Source organism: Vombatus ursinus, unplaced genomic scaffold, assembly GCF_900497805.2.
Source record: "Vombatus ursinus unplaced genomic scaffold, bare-nosed wombat genome assembly UNPS02014797.1, whole genome shotgun sequence".
Classification (NCBI taxonomy): Eukaryota; Metazoa; Chordata; class Mammalia; order Diprotodontia; family Vombatidae; genus Vombatus; species Vombatus ursinus.
Window position 1 is genome coordinate 7,260,778 of NW_020954575.1, and position 24,294 is coordinate 7,285,071.

Below are 24,294 nucleotides of genomic sequence, written 5' to 3' on the forward strand. Positions count from 1 at the left end.
GGATATACACATCTGAGAATCATCTGCATAGAGATGATCATTGAACCCATGGGAGTGGATGAAGTCAGCAAATGAGCTCTGGAAATTATTTGCATAGAGATTATAATTAAACACATGAGAGCTGATGAGATCTTCAAGTGAGTATAGAAAGAAAGAAAAAAAGGCCTTGGGGAACACTGACAGAGGATATGACATAGATAAAGAACTAGTGAGGTAGATTAAGAAACAGTCAGACACATAGGAGAACCAAAAATGAGCAGAGTTATGAAAACCTAGAGATGAGACCATATACAAGAGGAGACTGAGTATAGTCAAAAAACCAAATCAATACATTGGCCATGTCTGAAAATACAGGTCTCATTCTGTCCCTCTATTATCTCTCTAAGTATTTAATATTACCTTATGGAGAATCTGGCCAAAACACTGCTAAGGCAGAACACGTAAGGTTGGAGAAGAATTGTTTAATATGGGAATGTTGGGTATATAACAAAACCAGTGTAATGGAAACTACCCAGTGCTTATACTAGTCTCCTTGAAGAACTGGTAAAAATCCAGGCTGCACACAACAATGGACATTCTGGTGACTTAACAAAATTAAAATATCATTTCTATATTTCTTCCTTCTAAGTTAATTTTCCCCACTTTAAAGGTTAGAAGGAAAAAGTACAAGAAGCAAAAGTATATAACCATGCATGTGTTCCTTCCCTCTAAGATTATCTCCAATTTATCCTGTCTATATTTTGTTCGTACATAGCTGTTTGCAAGTTGTCTTCCCCCAAGTAGACTATGAGCTTCTCATGAGTAAAGCACATTTTCTGTACCTTCCTTTATATCCCCACTGTTAAGCACACTGCCTTAATAGTTGATGTTTAATAAATGATTGCTGACTTTACTTGACCTCTCATCCATTACCTCTCTCCTAAAGTCATAATTAGTCACTTTATTGATCAAAGTTCTGAAGTCTTTTTAAATTGTTTTCCTTTACATTATAGTAGCCATTGTGCAAATTGTCCTGGTTTTGCTCATTTCATTCTATATCAATTCATACGAGTTTGTCTGAATCCACTGTGTTTGTCGCTGCTTATGTCGTTCAGTCATTTCAGTCATGTCCGACTCTTTGTGACCCCATTTGGGGTTTTCCTGGCAAAGATACTAGACTTGTCTGTCATTTTTTTTCTCCAGCTCATTTTACAGATAAGGAAACTGAGGCAAACAGGGTTAAGTGACTTGCCCAGAGTCACACAGCTAGTAATTGTCTTAGGCCAATTTGAACTCAGGAAAATGAGTCTTCCTGACTCCAGGCCCAGTGCTTTAGCCTCTGAACTACCTAGCTACCCCTAAACTAGCTTTTGGAGATTCTGGGGTGAAACATGGTAGAATAATATTTACAAATATATGTATGTATGAATGTATATACACCCCAATTGTTGGGCAATCAATCAGTTTGTTTCCATTTCTTTGATTAAACAAAAAGTGCGACTATAAGTAGTTTGGTACATATGGATGTCTGACCTCTTGTATGTATGACTAGTCATATAATTGAATCAGAATATCATGATTTGGAAAGGGGGAGTGGTATAGTTCCAAATCACTTTCCAGAATGGTTAGACCAAGTGACAATTCCAACAATTGGCATTCTCAACTTTTGTCATTTTTGTCAATCAGATGGATGTAAGGTGACACCTCAAGTTCTTTCAATTAGTATTTCTTCTAATGATGTGGAACATTTTTACATGGTGGTTAATAACTTACATTTCTTTATTTGAAAATTACCTGCTTATAGCTTTTAATGGATTATCTAGTTGGAAAGAGCTTTTGTTCATATGTATTTGTACTGATTCCCTATATATCTTAAATATCAGACCTTCATTAGAGAAACTGGCTATAGAGATATCACCCAGGTAGCTGCTTCCCTTCTAATTATAACTGCATTCATGCTGATAATGCAAAATGTTATACATTATAGGATCCAGATTTTCCATTTTATATTCTGTGATTGCCTTTATCCCTTGTTTAGTTAAAAATTTTCCCCCCTACTCAAGGTTTTAAAAATGAATGTTAAAAATTGTTTTTACATGCAACTGGGAAATAAGATATACAGGCAATGGGGTATAGAAATCATCCTGCCCTATAGGAAAATAGAAGGGGAAGGGGATAAGGTGGGGGGAGGGGGATAGAAGGGAGAACAGATTAGGGGAAGGAGTATTCAGAATGCACACTATTGAGAGGAAGAGAGTGGGGAGAGATGGGGAGAAAATTTGGAACTCAAAATCTTGTGGAAGTGAATGTTGAAAACTAAGAATAAATAAATTAATAAAAAATTTAAAAATTAAAATTAAAATATTTTAAAAAATTCCTCCCCCAATTATAGTTTTTAAAAGCATTGCCTACTCTATTCCTCTATTTTTTAAATATGACATGACAGTTACTTTTATGTCATGTATCCATTTGAAGCTTATTGAAGTAAATATGTAGACTATATAAATATAGATGATAAATGGTATAGATATAAATATATATAGATGTTTTTCTCCAAAATTACCAATTATCTTTAAAAAATGAATTACATTGACAGGTTTTATTTATCTCTTCCCCTTTCTCTCTTACAGGTCCATCCTTTGCAACAAAGAATTAAAAAAAGAGTGGAAAAAGCCACTCAGTAAATAACCCACACCTGGAAAAATCTGATAAATATATTCAGCAGTCTGTACCTGTAGTCCTCAAATTCTTGTAAAGAAGGCACAAGAGTGATTCCCATCTCTTTTTGGGAATTAAGCTTACCATCATAATTTCACAGCATTCAATTTGGATTGCTTTATTCTTGTTCTTTCCATTTATCTTGCTGTAGTTGTATATGTTGTTTTCCTGGTGCTGCTTACTTAATTTTGCATCAGTTCAAATAATTTTCTCCTGTTTCTTTGTATTCATCATATTCCTCTTTTTTTAATAGCATAGTCATATTCCATTACATTCATGTTCCATGACTTGTTTGACCATTCTCCAGACAATGGACATCTGATTTGTTTCTAGTTGTTTGCTACCACAAAATGTGCTGCTGTAACTATTTTTATATATAAAGGGCCTCTCTTTTTGACATTGACCCTCCCTAGGAGATATACGTGTATGTGTGTGTTTGTGTGTCTTGTGTGCACTTAGCAGTGGATTTCTGATCCAAAGGGTATGATATTTTAGTCACTTTCTTCACATAATTACAAATTGCTTTCCAGAATGATTGGACCAATTCACCACTTCACTAGCAGTGCATTAGTACAACCAATTATCTCTTAACTGCTAAGCCTGATGTGTTCTCCAACCTCATCCTTCTTGACTTCTCTGCAGAACTTTATTCTGTTGACCACCCTTTTCTCCTATATACTTTCTCCTCCCTGGGTTTTCATTTTACTCTTCTCTTACCTATTATACTAACCCACTTCAGTGACATTTGCTGGATCTTCATTCATATTTTACTCCTTAATTGTGGGTGTTCCCTAGGGCTCTACATTGGGTCTTCATCTTTTCTCTCCCTCAATTCTCTCACTTGGTGCCCTTATCAGCTCCTATGACTTTAATTATTATCTCTATATAGATGATTCCCAAATCTATATATGAATAAAGAAATGAACAAAAAAGTATTTATTAAGTACTTACTATGTGTCAGATGCTATAATAAATGTTGGGAATACAAATACAGAACAGCTTTCCCTGCCTTCAAAGAGCTTACACTATAATAAGTGGAGACAATGCACATAAGTGAGTGTGTCCAGGAAAGAGAGTTTTGGTCCCATAAGTCACAGGGATGGTGAATGGAATGGTAGAATAGTCAGCTGATAAACCCTTTCCAGAAGCAATAGAAGTATTAATTTGATTATAGTTTCCAGAATGAGAAGTGGAAAAGAAAGGGAGGTACAGATATAGGTCCTAGACTGTCATGTGATATAAGGAACAACAATTCATCCTCCACTCAGCTGTCAAAGTGCATATAATGGGGTGGACTGGCCTATGGGGGGGGGTAGTCCAGTCCGTGGAGCATGTGCAGATATTCCCTACCTTGTTCCAGCCCAAGTGACCGTGTGAAAGCTTGGGGTGAACCTGTTTCTGGCCATGTTGTCTCAGAGGTTTGCAAAGAATGATGACAAAGAATCTTCCAATTAGCTGCTGAGCTGGAAATATTGAGAACTTAAGTGGCTGAGCTGTAACTTGATGTTGTGTACAAAAACGGTAGCCTATGTCACTCTTTTTCTTTCTTTTTCTTCCTTTTTCTTCCTTTTATTTTTTGGAGGCAACTGGGGGTAAGTGTCTTGCCCAGGGTCATACAACTAGTAAGTGTCTGAGGCCAGATTTGAACTCAGGTCCTCCTGATTCCAGGGCCAGTGCTCTTTCTACTGTGTCATCTAGCTGCCCCCATTCTTTTTCCTTCTTGGCAGCAAATGAGGCAGGACTGCTTAAAACTGGTCCTGAGAGTCAAGTGGGGGAGAAGTGGATTCCCTGTTACCCATCTGGCCACATATGGCTAAGAGCATATGGCCACTCTTGTCTCTTTGTATTTGTTCTTTTCTGTTTTTGAATGCATATTCAAGGTAGAAGTGTCCAGATGACCTTATGAATTCAGAAGATACAGAAGTGCAATCAGAAGTTCCATCAGTGATTGGAATTGAATGGAAGTAGTAGCTATGGCTTTCACCAAAATGACTGTCGATAATGGCAAGAGAAGTGTATGCAACAGTAGCAGAGAGATATACCAAGGACAAACAGACATGGAGTGATAATCACCCCACAAAGAGCCAATCCAAGAAGTATGATCTCTTGTGGTAGAAAGAGTGCTACTTATAGACTCTAGAAAGACATTGATTCTCCAAGCCCCCAAAAGAGCTACACTTAAGGGGGACTTCCATACAGGAATTATGCATTGCCTTTTTGCCATGTGTACACTATGTACATATGTCTATCATTGCACTCAAAGTTTAAATCCACTCTTTCTATAGATATGGTGTATTTGTGATAGAGTGTAACCCATATGCTAGAGGGAATATTTTTTGTCAACAGTTCTTACCATATTATTTGAGTAATATTTTTCCAAAAGCTAATTGAGGCTACCAGCTAATTGTTGATTGGTTGCATACTGGTAAGGGCTCAGGAGTTAGACAGAGAGACAGAGACAGAGAAAGAGAGACAGACAGAGAACCACTTGCACTTATCACAAGTACAAGAGTTGGGTAAATAAACTGTATCACTCCCTTAACTCAATAAATTTTAGTGATTCCTTATTACCTTTAGTATCTAATATTAATTCCCCTGTTTGGCATTTAAACACATGCACAACCTAGCCCCAATCTATCTTTCCAACCTTCTTACAGTTTACTGACCCGGTTGCACCCAGAGTTCTTTCCAGTAAAATCTCCAAATATTCTTATCTAGGTTCCACAAATGTGAGTAATAGGTTCTCCAGCTCTCATAAAAACACTCCAGGTAACAAATATATAAGTAGAGGCCAGACTCTTTCTAGTGTCCTAGGGGTTGCCTTGTGGGTGACTATCTTCCTAAACACTAGTTCACAAGCCCCCACTGCTGACCTTCTCTTTAAACAGCCAATAGATTCAGTTACTTCTTTAGCAGACACATTTACTCAAATTGCATAGTCTTTTCAGGTTTTTCTGAAATCTGCATCATTTCTTATAGCATAGGAATATTATATTATAATCACATACCACAGCTTGTTCAGCCATTCCCCAATTGATGAGCAATGAGATATTTGTTTAAAAAAAAAACCACTTAGCACAGTGCCTGGCACATAGTAGATATTATGTGAATGTTTATTCCTTTGGTCTTGCCCCTCTAGTTTCAGTCTAGACATTTTCACCCTTTTGGAAATCTTGTATAGATGAATGGCTAGGGACACATGTATGAATTTGGTCTTGCTTGTCATGAAACTAAGGTACTTATATCTGCTGTCCTTTCAAGAATAAGAATATCTGTTTTCACCTATGAAGACTTCTCTATTTTTTTATTTTTTTTTTATTTTTAGGCAATTGGGGTTAAGTGACTTGCCCAGGGTCACACAGCTAGTAAATGTCAAGTGTTTGGTCTGAGGCTGGATTTGAACTCAGGTCCTCCTGACTTCAGGACTGGTGCCCTATCCACTGCCCCACCTAGTTGCCTCTGAAGGCTTCTCTCTTTACCTCTGCTACATCTTCACGTTTGACTGAAGTCTCATTGGAGCGTGCCCCACCCCCCTCACAAATTAATGAATTGATGCTTCAGGAAGGAGAGGAGTTAGAAGGACATTTACTTTCAGTCGGAGTGATATTTCTAGGGATATTGTTTCCAATATTTTTATACATTGTCTATCTCTAAGTAACCTCAACTGTGTTGCTTCCTAATTGTTCACAGATTGGTCAAGAACTGTCATTCTGCACCGCCCCCCCCAACCCCCCTAGGAAGTCAGATCCATGATTATTCTCTCCCTGTGGAAATTAGAGCAGTGGCTTGTTCTTTGCCTGTGGATATATCACAGACATTGGAGATCATGGTGACAGCTTGTGGCCACCATTGGATGGCAGAAGTTAAATTTGAAGCAAGATTGATTTCCTGATGTGAGACAGCAAGGGAGTTCCCATGGAAAAATAAAGAGGAGATTTCCCTACTTAGTTCTTTCTGGGGAAGTTGTTGGTTTATCCTCAAGGGAAAAGAAACACTACCTGCATTTCTAATATCTATGAATGAGCTGCTTTCTGTGTGACAGTAATAGTTCCCACATGGCCCTTCAAATGGTGCCAAATGATCTGAAGATGAAAGAAGACTGGTAAGAGCAAGACCAGCTTACATGCTGTTAGCCTGTGATGAAATCAGCTCCCACAATCTTTCCCACCTCCATCACATTCTTATTGGACAGATAAGCCTCTCCCCTGCAGACAAAAGGTATGGTCTAGAGGTGATACAGAGACAGGTGGTAGGGGGGAATGAATAGAGTGCTGGACTTGAATTGAGGAAGACCCAAGTTCAAATCCCACCTGAGATGTTTACTACCTGCTGGACAGATACTACGCTGGGCAAATAAGTCACTTAACCAATCTTAGCCTCAGTTTTCTCATCCATAAATATAATATATGTAAAGGGCTTTGAAAATTTAAAGTTCTATATAAATGTTGGGTATTACTATGATATGTAGGGGAGGATGTTAGATTAAATGACTCCAAGTGATAGAACAATAGTGGGAAGCCTTGTTGCCAGAATCTAAAAGCAAGAAGGCAGTCAATCAGACAATGTGCATTTATTAAGTGCTTACCGTGTATCAGGTACTCTGTTAAGCACTGAAGGATACTAGGAAAGACGAAAACACTACCTCTGCCTTCAAGGAATTCACATTCTAGTTGGGAAGATGATAGGTAAGTAACAAAATACAAATAAGATTTATTCAGAGGAGAGGAAAGATCTGGGGTGGGGAAGACACTAACAGCTATGGGAACAGGAAAAGGGGAAAGGCCTCCTCCTGCGAAGGTAGGCTTTGGGCGGAGAGTGTGACCCATAGAGACTCGGGTAAAAGAAAGTTATTTTTTAAAAATTTATTTTAGGGGCAGATAGGTGGCGCAATGGATAGAGCACCGGCCCTGAAGTCAGGAGGACCTGAGTTCAAATCTGCCCTCAGACCAAACACTTGATACTTACTAGCTGTGTGACCCTGGGCAAGTCACTTAACCCCAATTGCCTACAAAAAAAATGTTTATTGTATTTTCAATTCACAGAACAAAACAAGCATTTCCATAGCACAGTATAGTAAAAAAGATGATTGAACATCAAACTGCAAATCTACTATGTACAACTTGCTATTTCCTCCAAATATACAACAAAGTTATCATGTAAATTTCTTTCCCCCCCCCCACCATTCACCCTAGAGATGGCTACCATGTATAATACTAGGGAAAGTATTGAAAGAGGATACAAGAAGGAGCTGAGTATAAACGCTTTCTAAGACTGTACCTTATACTGTGTGACATAATGGAAAGAAGAATTTAAGGATTTCTAGGAGCAACATCCTGGGAAGATAGGGTCAGAGATGTAAGGAGCTGCCTATAGAATGTAAGCTCCTGGAGGGCGGGAATTATGTCATTTTTGTCTCTGTCTCCAGTCAGAAATGCAGAACCTGGGACATAATGAGAGCTTCTTAAATGTTTGTGGATTGATTGATAGGGCAAACAGGACTTTGCCTTAAGCAAGTGGGAGAGGGGGTGCACTTCCTAGGAAGAAGTATATTTTCTCCCTACAGCAACTTTTATCACTAGACCTTAACCTATGGTCTTCTGGATCAACCACTCTCCACCACTTCTGGCAGAGTCTGATTGCCATGGCGCCTTTTTCCACCCCCACCAATCCTACCCCTACCCCTAACTGCCACCGCAGCTACACCCGCAAACATATCTGCCCTCCCTAAGTGTGGGACTAATCTGAATAATCCTAAGATTGTAGTAGAGTAGAAAAAAGATGGAGTCAGAGGACCGGGTCGAATCCTGACTCTCTGCTTATTGTCTCTTGGGCAAATCAATTCCTCCTGCATATCAGTTTCCAAAAGGGTTGATCTAAATGACCTCTAAGGTCCCAGTTTTTGTAATTCACCTGTTAGTGTTAATTTTGTGAGATATGGTCTTGTGTATTGTAGTGGATAGAGTTTTGGTCTTGGAGTTAAAAAGACCTGAGTTCAAATCCCTTCTGCTGCTTATTAGCTGTGTGACTCTGGACAAGTAGCTACATCTTTAAGTTACAGTATAAATAGAAGGAGATTCCACTCCTAGATTCTGGTAGAAGCTGTCCCCTATGCCTAGAATGTACTCTTTCCTCACCTTTGACTTTTAGAATCCCAAGTTTGTTTTAAAGCTCAGCTCTAACACTACCTACTATGATGCCTTACCAGGACCTCCTCTCCCCTCTTCACCCCCCCATCACCTTTTATTTATTCTGTATATACTCCTATGTGTACATATAGAATGTGTCCTCCTATACAGTTTCCTTAAGAATAGGGACTGTGTCATTTTTGTCTTTGTACCTGCGGCATCTAGCATAGTCTCTGGCACATAGTAGGAGTTTAACAATGAGCACAGTGCCTGGCACATAGTAAGTGCTTAATAATGTTCAATCCCTACTTTGTTGTTAATAAATGCTTGTTGATTGACTGATGGAGCCTTGATATACTGACATGGTTTGTGCCCTGAGTTTCCTCATAGACAACTGATTGAGCAAGTATTGTATTCAGGACTCCATAACTGGAGGTGAAACAATGGAATATTCCAAGGTTGCTTTCTGAATCAAAGAGAATCCCTTGTTCTCTTAGGTGGTGGCAGCAAAACTAACAACAAGCAAACCTTCAGGTGAGAATTCCCTGGGTATCTTAACCATGGGGCCTCAGGCCTGGCACTGAAAACTTTTGGTGCCACAACATCCCCATTTATATGAAAGGGAGTTTGATAATACTCTTTTCCACCCAGGGGATTCTCACAGAACACTATCAAGATTATTCCAGGAGCAGCTAGGTGGCATAGTACATAGAGCACCGGCTCTGAAGTCAGGAGGACCTGAGTTCAAATCCCGCCTCAGACCGAACACTTGACACTAGCTGTGTGACCCTGGGCAAGTCACTTAACCCCAATTGCCTAAAAATTAAAAAAAAAAAAAGATTATTCCAGACTTTTTTTGTCCTCACTCTGGTAGACAAAAGGCAACTTGTTCATATCTGCCTTCATTCCATCTTACCTCCTTCCAAGGAAGCAACAATCCCTTCCTACCTTTGAAATTCTGATTGAAACTCACCTTTTCTGTGAAGCTCCATCTCCCTGCTTTCCTCTTACCATGGAGCCTTCCATGACTATATGAAGTCTGTCAGTAATCATAGTAAACAAATAATTCATGTTAAATTCAATCAGCATTTATTAAGTGCCAACTATGTGCCAGGGACTGAGTTAGGCCAGGGGGGTTACAAAGACAGAAATGAAAATCTTTGCTTTTGAAAAGTTTGTGTTCTATATTCATTTGCATTAATTTATGCATCTAGTACCTGCTAGCTCTATGAAATACTATAGGATAGAGGAAAGAGTGCAGAACCTAAAGTCAAGAGAAACCTGGGTTGGACTCCCTGACTAATGATTACTAGTTTCATAAGGCAAAATAAGTCACGTAATTTCTCTGATCCTCAGTTTCTTTATTTATTAATTATTTAATCATTTATTTATTTATTTTTAGGCAATTGGAGTTAAGTGACTTGCCTGGGGTCACACAGCTAGCAAGTGTCAATTGTTTCATCTAAGGCCGGATTTGAACTCAGGTCCTTCTGACTTCAGGGCCGGTATTCTATCCACTGCGCCACCTAGCTGCCCCTCTTTATTTGTTAAATAGATATAATACCACTTCTGGACCTCCTTCCAACAAGCACTTGAAGGCTGGGGCTCCAAAGCGGCAACCAACTCAGGTTCAATTCAGTAGGTCTGTATTACACGAGCACCCATTGATACACTTACCATTAACAGTCAGGGAATAGACATAATTAACTTAAAACAAAGGCATTTATTGAGATGACATAGCATGAATAGTAACAAAACTATTGTTTTGTTGACTCATAAGTCCCTAGACACACTTTCCCTCGACTGGTACACAGCAGGAAGTGTATATCTGTACATCAATAGGAAGAATAAATGCTAGGAGATACTACTATACAAGGAGGGAATATATGTGACCCAAACAACTCACACCTTTAGCACTGCAAGGTCCAGATGTCTTCCCTTCTCATGGTAGCTCTTGCTATTCTCCATGGATACAATGTCCTGACTTCCAGTCTCAACTGTGTATTGGACATCACCAATTGGATGTCTCATAAATATCTTAAACTCATCATAATCATGATATTCCTTCCTTGAAACCTCATTAAACTTATTCTTTCACCCCAAAATTTTCCCCTTGTTCTGACTTCCCTGTTACTGTGGAAGGCAACAGACTTGCAACGTACTATCATCCACAATGACTCGTTCTTTTTCACCTCCTATATCCAATCAATTATCAAGTCCTGGTGATTTACCTTCTCAATTTTTCTCACATATGTCCTCTTCTCTCCTGTGATACTGCCACTACCCTGGTACAAACCCTCTTCACTTCCACATCTGAACTATTGTAATAACCTGCTAGAGTTCTCCCTGCTTCAAGCATCTCCCCAATCTGGTCCATCTTCTATTCCATTCTCAAAGTGATCTTCCTAAAGCACAGGTCTGACTATGTCACCCTCCCGATTTGAGAAGCTCTTGTGTCTCCCTATTAACTCCAAGATCAAAGCTAAAATCCTCTGTTTAGCTTTTAAAATCCATCCCCTTTGCAGACTTCTCACACCTTACTTCCTTTCATGTATTCTACAATCCAGTGACACTGGCCTCCTTAATGTCCCTTATATGTGACACTTCATCTCTCAGCTCCATGCATTTTCATTAGCTGTCCCTGATGCCTAGAATATTCTCCTTCCTCATCTCTGCCTCTGACTTCTTTCAAGACTTAGCTAAAATCCTACCTTGTGCAAGAAGCTTTTTGTGATCCCCTCTTCCCAACGCTAGTGATTTCTCTCTGAGATGATATACAATTTGTCTCATATATATCTTGCTTCTACACGGTTCTTTGCATATTGTCTCGCTAATTATATTGTGAGCTTCTTGGAGCAATACCGTTTTTGCTTTTCTTTGTATCCCCTGAACTTAGCACAGTTCCTGGCACATAGTAGGCACTTTCGCATTTATCGATTTGACTACGCTATTGGGCAAGTTACTCAGTTGAGCTCCCTGTGTTTGTTCCTCTCCACAGGTCAACTTCCAACAGCCAAAGCTAACTCTCTTCCTGACTGCCACAACTTATTTTCCTCAGAGCTATCAAATGCCTTGATTGATTCCTTAGAGAACGTGATTTACTTTTTAGTCCACCAGACACTTCCTAGTTGTATGATCCTTGGCAACCCTGTTGGCCTCAGTTTCCTCATCTATAAAACGAACTAGAGAAGGAAATGAGAAACCACTCCGGTATCTTTGCCAAGAAAATCCCAAATGAGGTCACAAAGAGTCCAAGATGACTGGAAATGACTCAACAACAACAGATCACACAGTGATGATGTACATATCACAAGTGACAAAGTAATGTTGCCAAGCAGTGGGAAGGTGAGTTGATAAGCAAACTCGTATTTTCTCCATTTCCAGAAGTACATGTAATTGGCCACTGCCCTTTGAGCAAGATGGAGATGGGGGCTGATGGAGTTTTTTCCTTTAAAATGTAAAGCTCTTCATCAAAGATTCACAGTCTCAAAGTTGGAAGGGATGTCAGAGGCCTCTTAGCCCAACCTGTAACTAATGAACAACCTTCTTTTACAACGTCCCTGCAAGGTCATCCAGCCTCTGCTTGAAGGAGGAGCTCAAAGAGAGAGAACTCATTATGGTTCCATTTTGGAGAGCTCTAATTGTTAGGAAGTTTTTACTCATATCAGGTCAAAATCTGCCTCCAGTACACAAAGTTTAATACAGAGCAATTGATCTATGTACAGAAGGTGTTGGGGGAAAGGGAAGTGAAAAACCAGCTTCTCTTCTGTGCTGAGACTTCTTTAGCCTGTTAATAAAGGCAGAGCTGGCCCAAGCTTCTAGACCAGGGGTGGGGAACCTGCAGCCTCAGGCGCCTTGGGGGTGGTCTTTTGACTGAGTACAGGTTTCTTTTTTTTTTTTGTGAGGCAATTGGGGGTTAAGTGACTCGCCCAGGGTCACAGGTAGTAAGTGTCAAGTGTCCAGCCTGAGATGGGATTTGAACTCAGGTCCTCCTGACTCCAGGGCTGGTGCTCTAGCCACTGTGCCACCTAGCTGCCCCCTGAGTCCAAGTTTTACAGAACAAATCCTTTTATTAAGGGGATTTTTTCTGTGAAGTTTGTATTCAGTCAATGGGCAGTGCCTGAGGACCTAGAGGGCCACATGTGGCCTCGAGGCTGCAGGTTCCCCACTCCTGTTCTAGATGCGTGTTCCTGTGCTTGCCCTTATATGGGCAAGCTGTTGAGGTTGACAGAAAAGAGATCGAGAGAGCCAGGTGACATTGTGGAAGAGTGATTCAGCCTAGCCCTGGGGAAGCTGGTTACCTGGGTGACTTGGGCTGTGCCTATGTTTACATTTTCCTGTGCATGCATCCCTGGGGAAAGTCTTCTGCAGTGGTCTGTATCCAAAATGCTAGAAATCTGAAAATACAAAATATGCCACGGGCTGGGCAATGGTGACATTTTGTTATAAGGTCAACAACAGTGGCCGAGCTCTTAAGAGAACCTTCTGAGCACTTCCTTATTCCCTCAAGCGCTTGTGCTGAGGAACCCTGACTGTCAGAAGTCACATGGCTGAGGATCTGCAACTTAGTATCACAGATCTCCATCTGGAAGGACTGTCAGAAGCCATTTAGTCCAACATCCTTCATTTTACAGATGAGGAAACTGAGAGCACATTAAGGGATTTGCCCCATAACACACAGGAAATATCAGAGATGGGATATGAATCCAGGTGCTCTGATTCCAAAGCCAGTGATTTTTTTCCACTGTGAAATGATAATTCCGCCCATTATTATTAATTCTCCCCTTGAGGGTCATGAAAAACACATGTGCGCCCTCCCATGACATCCTTTCAAGTACTGGAAAGCAGCTATATTATGCATACACCGAGTCTTTTCTCCAAGGGAAATATCCCTAGTTCCTTTAGGCTTTTGCTTTTATGGAGTCATTTTAGTCATGGCCTATTCTTTGTGACCCCATTCGGAGTTTCCTTAGCAAAGATACTGGAATGGGTTGCCATTTCCTTCTCCAAGCCATTGTACAGATGAGGAAACTGGGACAAACAGGGTGAATTGACTTGCCTCACATAGTTAAGAAGTGTCTGAGGCCAGATTTGAACTCAAGAAGATGAGTCTTCCTTAAGCCAGGCTCAGTGCTCTGTGCAGTATGGTGTCACCTGCTTCCTCATTCATACACTAGGCTTCTGTTAATTCAGCCCAAGATGGCATTGGCTTGTATGGCTGCTATGTGTGACAAAGCCCAATAAAAATTCTCCAAGGTTGTTTTCACCAGAATTATCATTTGGCTTCATCTAGCCTTTTCTCTATTTGGGCAGTTGATATTTTTGAACCCAAGTTAAGACTATATAATTATTCTTATCGAGTTTTAACTTCTTGGCTTTGCCCCATCATTTCTGCCTGGATCCTCATTCTATCATCAAATTTGTTAGCTGTCCTGCCCAGCTTCATGTCACAGCAGATTCACTAACCATGCCATTTGTACTTTCATCCAAATCAGTAATAAAAAAAAAATGTTGAATAGAACTGAGCCTGAGACAGATCTATGGGCACACTATTGACCTCCCTCCAGGTTAACACTGTGTATTGAAGGTATAAGATTATAGAGTTGGAGTTGGAAGAGGGATTAGAGATCATCTAGTAAAAATCTTTCATTATAAAGGTGAAGAAACAGCAGCCATCAAGTCAGAAGACTCTGGTTGAAATCCCACTTCTGATATTTACCACCTATGTGACCTTGGAAAAGTCACTTAACTTCCTTCAGTTTCCTCACTTATAAAATTAAAAAATTGAATTAAATAACTTCCGAGTTTATCTATGATCCCAGTCACTCAGTTAGTCCCAAATACAATTAAATGTACCATCATCAAGTATAAATTTTTCTACCTTGTTTCCACAAGGCTGTTAGGAGAGATGATATCATATTTCTTGATAAAAAATTAAAGTTTACTATGGCTATGGCATTCCCCTAATAACTTTGTCTAATAATTTGTCTAATAACTTTGTTTAATTCCCCTAACGAATCTAATAACTTTGTTTAAAAAATAGGAGAAAAAATTAAAAAATAAAAGAACATTGGCCTGACATTATTTTTACCTAGTAAACCCCTGTTTTGTGTCAGTGATCAATGATTTCCTCTCTCAATGCTCACAAATGATTCCTTAGATAGTGTGGTAGAATTTTGCCAGAAATTGAAGTTATGATATCCAATTTTATGGCTTGAAGAATCTCCATTGTCTTCTCTTTTTTGAAAACTTTCTTCTTGCAAAAATGCAAAGATGCTCATAGTACTAGGCAGTTAAAATAGACTGCCCGTCCTGGATTCAAGAAGATTCATCTTCCTGAGTTCAAATCTGACCTCAGACACTAGCTGTGTGACCCTGGAGAAGTTACTTAACCCTCCTTGCCTCAGTTTCCTCATCTGTAAAATGAGCTGGAGAAGGAAATGGCAAACCACTCTAGTATCTTTGCCAAGAAAACTCCAAATGGGGTCATGGGGAGACAGATACAACTAAAATGATCAAACAGCAAAGATGATTATACCATTGCTCTAGTAACTGCCCTCAGCAGCAAGTACCACCTAAGTGCCAGATGCTAAGATACATAATAAAAAGTTTTACATATTAGAATTGTATCCATGAGAACTAGTAATAAAACTTGTTTAGGATTTAGTAACAATAGTTTTAAGATATTGGGATGTGTTGGGATTTTTAAATATGGTTAAGGTATAATGGCGTAGTGGATAGAGGACCAGCCTTGGATACAAGAAGACCTGGGATCGAGTCTTCTCTCTGAGAAACATTTGCTGTGGAATCACAAGCAAGTCACTTAACCAGTCATATCTCCAGGCAACTCTCTGTGACTATAAGTGACTGAGGAGCTGCTGATTTGTCTGGGTGGAAGGGATTCCATACCAGGAATTCTTTATATACCAATAAAATAATAGATCTGAGTTCTTTCCTTCTCCAATGATAATCTGTGCATAGGAATGGAAGTCAAACACATCATCATGTGCAAACGCAGTCAGACGACCTGGGTTTGATCCTGGCTCTGTCATTTACTACCTATGTGATCTTTAGTGAGTCAAATCCCATTTTCAGTCCTCAGTTTCCTCAACTGTAAAATGGGGCTAATAATAGCATCTACCTCCCAGGGTTGTTGCGAGGATCAAATGAGATAAAAATTGTAAAGCACTTAGCACAGTACCTGGTACATATTAAGCACTATATAAATGTTACCTATTACTATTATTATTTTTGTTACCTTCTCTCTCACCTAATCCAGTTCCATTCTCAATCCCCGACCTCTCCCAACAGAGAATTATCCAACCTCTAGGGGTAAGGATGTGCACCCTCTCAGAGGGCCATCTGAAGCAATGACCAGAATTATTTGGTGTTTTTAGTACAATTGCCACATAAATATAATCACTATTTTCAATGAAAACAAAGTTCAGATCAAAGTAAGCAAAAGCAAGACTAATATGCCAACTGACAAGGAATACAAACATAGTGATTATTTGCTATTTGGCATGTGCAAACAAAGTCAAATTTGAGTTGGCACATGTTGAAACTCAACATCTCAATTTGGGTATGATTTGCCATATGCCCATCACTGGGCATGGGTTGCTGCCGCAGCTGAGTTGAGTCAAGTGAAATATTCTTTGTGTGGAAGTTAAAAGTACCATTGTAGCAAAGGCTGTCCCCTTACATGTAGCATGGCAGTGTCACTGTGTGCCTCAAAGGGTCCCTAGCCTCTTCTCTCTCCACCCTTCTCCAAGAGAGAATTTAGGAGAGGAGGCATGAGGTTGGGACCAGAAACTTGACCACTCTACTCTCCTGACAGGTAGAGGGTACCAGGCTAGGATTAGCTCCCTTAAATATTATTCTTCCACAGATATAGTTATCAGGCTCAAGATAAATTTCTGATAATTGTTTCATGTTGGGGAAAGGAGGACCCAAGCTTTATATCCAAGGTTTGACTCCTTTCCTACCAAATACCAGTTCTACAATGAACACATATGGTAGGCAGCAAAGAAACCCATTTATCCAGTCATTAGCAAAACAGAAATAAGAGTAAGTATGCATAGAATATATCCCAAAAAATATAGAGCAAAGGAGCTCTCCCATTGGGAGTAAAGTAACTCGGCTTAACCAAAAGAGTTCCAGATCTCACCTGTGGAGAAATTCCCCCAAAATCTCTGTGTAGCAAGCTAGGGTAGGGGCATGATGGAGACTGCCAGCACCTCTCATGTTGGCTTCTTCCCTGAGTCTTATTCTCCCTTCAGCAAGCTGGAGTAGAGTTCTGGATCGTCTGCTTTCTTGAAATTGAAAGCCTAAAGCTCCTGAAGAGACTTGAAAAGAGACTCAAAACAGGTCCGAAGAGAATAGAATTCTACTCTCTGTTCTCACTAATTCCATGTGTAACTCTGAAGCCCTCACCCAGGCTTAAGGCACTGAATTCCAACAATGAGGAAGGAGTCCCATACCAATTGGCTTTGGGACTAGAGTTACAATATGATATCTGTTATAGTTCTCAACGTCATTCATTCAGGTAAATACAACATAAGCCGGTTCCACACACACACACATACACACACACACACACACACCCCTAAAAATACAACAAACCAGCTTGCAACTTTTTAAAAATGGAAAAAACTCAACCACATTCATAATCATTTGAAATTTTCAACAATTTAGTTTAAATGTAATTTTCTTAACATTACATTGTTTCCAATTTTTAATAGGCAGAATTATATCCTTTTGTGATAGACAAATATATTGCTCTCTTGTGAAGAGAAAATTCACTTGAGTAACTGAAACTGATATAAGAGAAATCAGTTAGATGATTTAGGTAGTGAAAATACAGAAATACAAAGTAAAAAAATTCAAATCCAGGAAATAAAAGCCACTGTATTTATCATTGGAATTCACAAGTACTATTGCTAATGGAAAGGAAAGACTGATGTTTGCTTTTTATAAATGTTTAGGTTATAGATAGCATCAAAATCTTAAAAATGTAAATATCATGAAAGCATACTAGCAAAAACAAAACCAACTCAGTTAAAATTAGAAGAGAAGCACTATATTGGGGAAAAAAATCTTTGCAGCAAGACTCTCTGATAAAGGTCTCATTTCTAAGATATATAGGGAACAAATTCAAATGTATAAGAATAAGAGCCATTTTCCAATTGATAAATGGTCAAAGAATATAAATAGGTAGTTTTCAGAAGAAGAAATCTAAGGTATCAATAGCCATATAAAAATACTCTAAATTATTAATAATTAAAGAAATGCAAATTTAAAAAAACTCTGAAGTACCACTTACTGCATGCAAGATTAGCAAAGTTTACAAAAAAGGAAAATTACAAATGTTGAAGGGGCTGTGGGAAATCAGGTATCTTAATGCACTGTTGGTGAATCTGTGAGATGGTCTAGCCATTCTGGAAAGCAATTTGGAATTGTCTCACAAAAGTCATTAAACTGTGCATGCCCTTTGACCCAGTGATACTGCTATTAGGTTTATAGTCCAAAGAGATCAAAGAAAGAGAAAACAGACACATATACAAAAATATTTATAGCAGCTCTTTTCGTGGTGGCAAAGAATTGGAAACTAAGGTGGGACATCAATCGGTGAGTGGTTGAACAAGTTATGGCATATTAATGGAATAGAATACCATTGTGCTATAAGAAATGATAGAGATGGCTTTAGAGAAACCTAGAAAGATTTGTATGAACTGAAAGTGAAGCGAGCAGAACTGAAAGAACAATTGTAACAACACTGTAAATATAAACAACTTTGAAAGACAGGAACTGTGACCAACACAACAACCAACCAAAAACCCAGAGGACTTGTGATAAAGTATGCTTCCCATTCCAGATAAAGAGGTGATGGATTCATTGTATAGACTGAGACTTTTTTTTTACATGGCCAATGTAGGAATTTGTCTTTGGAAGGGAGAAGATGTGGACCTGAAGAAAAAATAAATTGAAAAAAATAAAGAAAAATTGATAGGGCCTAAAAAAATTGAATTTTCTTTTACAAAAAGGTATATATGCAGAATATGTTGGTTAAACAATAGCATTTTTCCAGAGAAAATTAAATGTTTTTGATAATTTTTTTCTTAAAAAAAAATCTTTGTTGACATCTTTGGATATCTTCATTTCCCAATTTATTCCTCCTTGCTCCCCTACCCAGAAAGCAATTCTTTATTAAAAAAAGAATAAAAAATAAAGAGGAAAAAAAAATTCAGAAAAACTAACCAATGTAGAAACCAAGTCTGATAATACATGTAGTGCTCCATACCCATAGCCCTCCACCTTCTCAAAAAAGGGAGGGAGGTATATTCTTATATTTCATCTTTAGGACAGTTTGGTTGTTAATTACACAGCATTGTTTCCTTTTTTTTCTCCTTTTTTTAATTGTTGTAGTTATTGTGTATATTGTTTTCATGGTACTTACTTGTTTCTCATTAGTTCATATAAGCCTTCCCATATTTCACTGTATTCTTCATTTTCATCAAAAAAAAGCAAGCTTTAAAAAACCGTAACTGTTACATTAAAAGGATTTCTTGCATCATATAAGATTGTTTATAGAACTGCTAAGTGTAAACAGCTTAATTCGGTCTGAGAGATGTTATTGCTGCCTGCATCTATTGGTATTATAGAATGATGCTTTGCAAATTAAATGCAAAGCAATTTCAAATGGTTTCATTTGCAGAAGATATGATGGGAAAGAGAACTGCTCATATGTTGGAAGACAATTCGAGATCAATTAATTTAAAAAGTAAACTCTCTTTATTTTGCATTGCACATGCACGAAGCAACAAATGTAGTTAGTCATGCTCATTTACTTATGTATGATATGTTGTTCTCTAATTTAGAGAACATCTATTACTTCACAAACCTATTAATGGCAGTTATGTTAAGATAAATTTTCAAAATAATTAATGAATTTTTAAATGAAAATATGCCTCCTTGTACAATTTAGACACATAGCATACTTTACCAATTAAAAATCACTTATATCAAGAAATATCAATGAGAAGGGACATATGGTTTTTAAGTCGTTACAAGAATAATCTACTTGGTTTAAAAAAAACACACAACTGTCCATTAACAGGAAGGCCTTTTCCAAAATTATATGGCAATATAAGGGCAGAGAAACACTGATTCTCCTGTGGCAAAGTACTTTAAGGAAGTTGCTATTTTTCTTAGTAGTTATTATAAAGATGAAAATACTCATTTTATAACAAGAATTTCCTCCTGAAACTTACAGTTTGGTAGACTTTTTTTAAAAACTAATACTCCAAATAAATCAATATAAGGTCCTCATATTCATTCTTTGAAGCAGAAAGTTTAAGTGATTGTATTTACAAAAAAATGGAGCTATGAATTATAAATGTACTCAGGCTTATATTTGGATATATTTTCTAATTTCTGGAATACCTCTCCTAAAAATGAAATAGAAAAAAGTAGAGACTTGCTTATTAATCCTCATATGTTGGGAATTTAATGTCCTTCACCACCCTGGTTTGTACATTCCTTTGTACATTCTTGAACTTCTCAATGTCCTTTTTAAATGTGATGCCAAAAATTGTTCCAAATCACTGTTAATTAGAGAAATGCAAATGAAAGCAAACTCTCAGGTTCCACCTCAAACCCATCAGATTGGCAAAGATTACAAAAAAGGAAAATGACAAATGTTGGACAGGCTACAAGAAAAGAGACATATCTGTTGATGGAGTTGTGAATAGACTCTCCATTCTGGAGAGTTATTTGGAAATATATACCAAAAGTCATTAAATTGTATGTAACCTTTGATACTGTGATTCCATTACTAGACCCAGACCTTAAAAAATCCAAAAAAAGAAAAAAGTACCCCATGCACAAAAATATTTGTAGCAGTCCTTTTTGTAGTGGCAAGAAAGATGAAAAACTGAGGGGGTGCCCATCGATTGAAGAAAGGCTTTAAAAAGTATGATATATGAAGGTAATGAGGACCATTCAGTTAGGTGGTACAGTGGCTAGAGTGCTGGACCTGGATTCAGGAAGACCTGAATTCAAAGTCAGCCTCAAACACTTGCTAGCTGTATGACCCTGAGCAAGTCACTAAATCTCTTTTTGCCTTAGTTTCCTCATCTGTAAAATGGAGGTAACAACCCTTGTGGGGATCAAATGAGATGATATTTGTGATGCTTTGTATCTTTTGCGAAACTTAAAGGGCTACATAAATGCTAGCTATTATGTAATGGAGCATAATGCCATAAGAAACAACCAAAGAGACTCAGAGAAACCTGGGAAGATTTATATGAACTGATGCAAAGCAAAGAATTTGTGCAACTAAAAAAAAATTGTAAAGACAAATAACTTTGAAAGACAAGATCTTTGATCAATGCAATGACCACCTATAATTCCAGGGACCATGATAATGCATGTTATGGAACTCCAGAAAGAAGTGATAGAGTCAATACACAGAATGATACAGTATATATTTTTTGGACATGGCTAATGTGTGAACTTGTTTTGCTTGGCTGTTCATATGTTATATAAGGATTTGGTTTTTATTTTTCATTAGGGGTACAGGGTAAGGAAATACATGCTTGTTAATTGAAAAAAGTATAGTCAAAATATGGTCTGAGTATTGTTATTCAGTTGTTTCATTCATGTCCAACTCTTTGTGACCCCATTTGAGGTTTTCCTGGCAAAGATTCTGTAGTGGTTTGCCATTTCCTTCTCCACCTCATTTTACAGATGAGGAAACTGAGGCATACAAGGTTGAGTGACTTGCCTAAGGTCATACATTTAGTGTCTGTGGCCAGATTTGAACTCAGGAAGATGAGTCTAGGAAGATCTGATTTTAGGCATGTCACTTCATCCATTGTGCCACCTAAGTGCCTTGGTTCAATGAATACATTGGGCTTTTCTTAATGGAGCCCAAGGTGATATCAGCATTTTCGTTGGCTACCATATCACATTGCTGACTGTTGATTATCTCCAATTTATCCTGTCTTCATATAGTTTGTATATAACTGTTTGCATGTTATCTCCCCTATTAGACTGTGAGCTCCTTGTGGACAATGACGGTTTTTAAATTTTCTTTGTTGTTTTGTCTTTCTGTATCCCCAGTTCTTAGAGCTGTGCCTGGCCAACAGTAGGCACTTAATAAATGCTTGTTGACTAAATGACTGGCTTACATTGAGTTTGACGATTGCTCAAACCCCAGATCTTCTAAGTCACAAACTACTGTCTGAAGATGCCTCCCTCATTTTGTACTTGTGAAAGAGATTTTGTGAACCCAGATTTATCCCAACTGAATTTCATCTGATTAGAATTGACTGGATATATAGGGGCAGCTAGGCATCCTAGAGCAATGATATCAAACTGAAATAGAAACTGTGGCCACTAAACTGTACCTAAGGATCCTTGCAAGCCACATAGTGAGTTAGAAAACTGTATATTAACATTATCTATGTTTTATTGTACCTTCATTTACTTCAGTCTTCCCCAATTATGTATATTTTGGCTAGGTAACAGGGTTAAGTGTCACACAGCTAGTCAGTATCAAGTGTCTAAGGCTGGATTTGAACTCAGGTCCTCCTGACTCCAGGGCCAGTGCTTGATTCACTGTGCCACCTAGCTGCCCCATCCCAATTACATTTTAATCTAATTTGGGCTGCACTCAGGAGTACTGGAGGCCACATGCTCTGTGTATTTGATACCTCTGGTCTGGAACACAGAATCCTAGTCTTGGAGTCAGGAATTCATTGTTGTTCAATTGTTCAGCCGTGTCCGACTCTATACACCCCCGTGGACTTTGGGGTTTTCTTGGCAAAGATACTGGAGTGGTTTGCCATTTCCTTCTCCAGTGGATTAAGGCAAGTAGAAGTTAATTGACTTGTCCACACAGTTAGTGTCTGAAGCCAGATTTGAACTCAGGTCTTCCTGACTCCAGGCCCAGCACTCTATCCACTGAGCCACCCTGCTGCCTCCTTGGAGTCAAGAAGACCTAAATTCAAATTCTGCCTCAGACATATATACTAGCTGTGTTACCCTGGGCAAGTCACTTAACTCTGTCAGCCTCAGTTTCCTTACCTGTATTGGGACAATGATAATATCCACTTCACAAACCCGTGAGGATGGAGTGAGACAATATATATAAAGCACTATATAAACACTAGCATTTATTATTATTATCATAAAACTTGTTAAGTTCTTTCTAGATTAAGAGCTTTTACCTATCCCCACCAGCTTGGTGTCATCCACAGGTCAAACACAGTAGCCTTCTCTTTTGTCTCTGCTACCTAGAAATGGGCAGCTAGATGGCATAGTGCATAGAGCACCAGGCCTGGAGTCAGAAGAACCCGAGTTAAAATCCAGCCTCAGATACTCACTAGCTGTGTGACTCTGGGCAAATCACTTTAACCCTCTTTGCCTCAGTCTCCTCATCTGTAAAAATTATCTGGAGAAGGGAATGGCAAACTAATCCAGTATCTTTGCCAAGAAAACCTCCAATGAAGATACAACTGAACAACATGTAGAAATGGAATGAAAGAGCAGGATAGTGGAAAGAATGAGAGCAAAGGGTTTGAATCTTACTTCTGAAATTGGCCATGTAGTCATGGGCAAGTCACTTCTTCTCTGAGCCTCAATGTCTTTCTCTGTAAAATGGGAATAATTATTAATAGTCCTAAGAATGATACCTCATAAACTTGTCACGAGACAATGTGTGTAAAGGGTCCTTTGAAATACATAATGCACCATGTAAAAGATTGCTATTAATATTAGAAATGGCACTTTAAGGAGGTCAGAGCAGAGCCACCCTCTCCTTCATCCTCAAATCCTCACTTGTTTTTCCATCCACAGCTGGAGCACTCTAGATTGTTTTGCTAGGGCTCAGACGCCTATGTTGTAATAGAGTGAGGCAAACTGCATTAACACAGGCAATTTCCCACCCGACACATTATTGCTATTGAGAACACAGAAGACTGGAAGTGACTGGTGCATCTGTGGGATCCCAGAAAGCCTGGACCGCAATGGAGGAGAGAGGTTTGTGCAATCTAGCAATTGCCTATGGGAGCAGTGGGCCCCGCTCTCACCCATGAAGGACACGTTTCTCTGGGGTGGGGTAGAGTTTGTTTTCCCTGGGAAATCTAACGGAAGCCGAGTCACGCCTGGGTAGTTCTGAGCCTCCCTCTGGCCCTGTTACTTCCCTGTTTCTTCCTGGTACTTAATCACACCTCACCCTGCATGCAGGCTTGGAGACATTTTGAAATGTTCTCCACTGAGCATTTCAAATGAGCCCCCAGATTTGAGAAGCTGTAACTCACACCCTCCCACAACCGTGTGGGCTGTTCCCTGGGCATATCTGAGTCAGGTGTGCTGGCTTCCCTAGCCTTGGCTGGTTCATCAGCCCTTAGACACTTGAGTTAATAGTCACTCCTTCTCCCTGCACCCTAGCGAGCTTCCTAATCAGCAA